Source organism: Sapajus apella, unplaced genomic scaffold (genome assembly GCF_009761245.1).
Source record: "Sapajus apella isolate SASKATOON/1434 unplaced genomic scaffold, GSC_monkey_1.0 scaffold25, whole genome shotgun sequence".
In the NCBI taxonomy this organism is placed as follows: domain Eukaryota; kingdom Metazoa; phylum Chordata; class Mammalia; order Primates; family Cebidae; genus Sapajus; species Sapajus apella.
This window is the reverse complement of record NW_022436965.1, coordinates 25,386,077-25,389,256: the sequence shown is the minus strand read 5'-3', so window position 1 is coordinate 25,389,256 and position 3,180 is coordinate 25,386,077. Positions and strand designations below refer to the sequence as shown.

The 3,180-nt window shown below is 38.7% G+C and overlaps 1 pseudogene; it reads right to left on the bottom strand.

Moving 5' to 3' along the window:
• Positions 1–1,067: 1,067 nt before the first annotated feature.
• Positions 1,068–2,280, bottom strand: LOC116559986 (annotated as a pseudogene).
• Between the last annotated feature and the right edge of the window lie 900 nt (positions 2,281–3,180).

Below are 3,180 nucleotides of genomic sequence, written 5' to 3'. Positions count from 1 at the left end.
CATTGAATCTATAAATTACTTTGGGCAGTATGGCCATTTTCATGATATTGATTCTTTCTAACCATGAGCATGGAATATTTCTCTATCTGTTTGTTTCCTCTCTTATTTCATTGCGTAGTGGTTTGTAGTTCTCCTCGAAGTGGTGCTTTACATCCTTTGTTAGTTGTATTCCTAGGTATTTTATTCTCTTTGTAGCAATTGTGAATGGCAGTTCGTTCTTGATTTGGCTCTCTTTAAGTCCGTTTTTGGTGTATAGGAATGCTTGTGATTTCTGCACATTGATTATGTATCCTGAGACTTTGCTGAAGTTGCTTATCAGTTTCCGGAGATTTTGGGCTCATCTATCATGTTCTGGCCACTGTATGATGTGCCAAATGCACAGTGGCGCAAAGGCAGACCTTTCCTATTTATTGCTATGTGATATTTATTGTATGGGATATACCACAGTTTGTTTATTGATTCACTTATTAATGTACATTTGGATTATATCCGGTTTTTAGTATTATAAATAAAAATTCCATGAACTTTTGTATTTAACTTTTTGTGTGGACATACGTTCTCATTCGTCTTGGGTAAATAATTAGAAGTGGAAAGCTTCAGTCATATGGTAGCTATATTATATTAATCTTTATAGACAGCACATAATTGAATTTGGACTTTGGAACTAAATGTGAATTTTGCCTTACAACAGGACAATGGAATCTTTATATGGTCATCACCCAACTGATCTGTATAATCTCATATATATTACTTTTTATGCTTTCCTATTGTTTATTCTACTTAAAATATGTTTTCCTTAATTATTGTCATTCTCTGGTATATATTTTCCAGGATATGAATATATTACAGGGTAATAGTACCATTGAGAGGTTCTACAAAAAGTAGTTTCTATCATTAAATAAATTGAGAAAACCCTTCTTAGAGGTTTACAATTCAAACTCCTATTTTAAGGACTAGGAGAAGTCCTGCTTAGTGATTTCCCCTTGCTTTTAGACCAAATTCCAAATTCTTTTTTTTTTTTTCTTTTTGCTGTCTATAGTTTATTGCCTTTATATGAAAACCTCATAGAAAATTGTTTGGTTTAGCTCTCAGCAGCCCACTTCTGAGCTCTGAGAAAACTTGTCTTCTTTTGAGCTACCCGATCTTTCTTCTGAGCAAGGGACATTTTGGGACAGTTCCACCTCCTTTTTTTAACTTCTTTCTTGGGCTTCTTTTCATAGACTGGATTCTCTTGTATAGCAGCATGAGCTTTCTTATACATCTTCTCCATTATGTCTGGAATTACACTGTTCTTTATGTATTGAGAGAACTGTTTCTTGTAAGCATCTTCACCTTCTTTCATTAAGTAGGGCATGTAATCTGCAACATTCTGGCCCATGATGGGCTTCTGGTCTACTTCTGCATTAAATTTGTTGCTTTCAGAATCATAACCAGGGAATCATTTGGTACTGTGAGGGATAGACAGGCCTCCATCCACAGCTCCTTTCAGGGTGCCAAAAACTTTATTGCCCGTGGTAGTTCTGGCAAGACCTGCATCCAAATAGCAGGTAAAGGCACCTGGCTGACCATCAATGCTTTCCACATTGTGTTCAAGGCCAGTCACCTCCACTTGGCCTTCATAGATCTTGTCCATGCCAAACCTACTGAGAAGGCTGTGGGCCAGCAGCAGGCCAGTACAATACACTACAACAGAACTTGTCAGGCCAACCTGCACACCATATTTTGGCAGTTCATGTGCATACGCTGCACAGACTATCATATCCCCCTCTATACGGACATAAGCAATCTGACAAATTATGTTTCTGTTACACGAACTCTCATCCTGTATTTGGGTGCGTTGTATTTATTTTCATCCTGTATCATCAAGTGTTTCCAGGCATAGTAATCAGTTTTATCCTCTTGTCATCTTCTAAGTTCACTTGGTATCTCTTAAAGTAGGCCTTATTCTTAATAACTTTAACAAACCCCATCTGGCAGAACAGAGACCTGCATCCACAGCTCGACAGAAACCTCCAAATTCCAAACTCTTAACACAGCTCATGAACCCCTGCACTCTGGCCCCTGCCAACTTCATGACCCTCTGTCTGACTTGATTAGTTCAGTGAATGTGCCAAGTTCCTTCCGGCCTCAGGACTTCACACAGATGAGTCCTTCTGCCAGAGCTCTTTTCTCTCTCTCTGCACACCTGGATAATCTCTCATAATTCTTCTGGTTAACAAATTAAATATAATATCGTTATGGACACCTAGAATATAGATCAGGTCCACATTCTAAACTCTTGGAGCATTCTGTGCTTTTCTTCTGTAGCACTGGTTACAATGATAATTACATAGTTACTTGTGTAATAATTTGATTTATGGCTGTTTTTCTAGCTGGAATGTGAACTCCATAAAAGTAGGAACTTGTCTGTCTTGTTTCCAATAGTCACTGTATCTGCCTGTTTTAGACAAATAGCAGGCACTTCATAAATATGTATTGAATGAATCAAGAATCCAAGTGACTTCATTTAACCCTACATTTCCTACACTTATGTGACATATCTCTTCCTAATTATCTTGCAGAATTAGTATTCAGTCAATAATGCTCTTAGGAATGCATCTCTCTCTCTCTCTCTCTCTCTCTCTCTCTCTCTCTCTCTCCCTCTCCTCTGTGTGTGTGTGTGTGTGTGTGTGTGTGTGTATGTGTGTGTGTGGTGTTGCTGGTAATTACCCTATTCAGTCACTTAATAAATATTATTGGGTGCTGCTATGTGCTAGGCACTCTGCAAGGCATTCTTCTAGGCATTGAGAATTCAGCAGTTTCTAAGCCCAGATAGTTTACCTTTAGGAATATTCAAATATTCAAATTAAATAATACGTTAGTCATGAGTGCTGTGAAGACAAAAAAGATAGATCAGAATAAGGAGACATGAAATGAAGGCTGCACTTTAATTTAGAAGGGTGGTCAGAGAAGACCTCTCCCATAAGGTGACTTATGAATGAAGATCCAAAGGTGAATAAGCTGGGCTTGCTGTCTAGGGGAAATAGCATTCCGGATAGAGGGAAGAACGATGGCAAAGTGCCTGCGATGGGAACATGTGCAGAGATCTGAGTGCAGTTATAGCAAGAGAACAGATAGGGAGAGTGGTCGGACTTGAGGTCAGAGAAGGTGGAGAAGGGCACGAGGTTAGGCAGGGATACA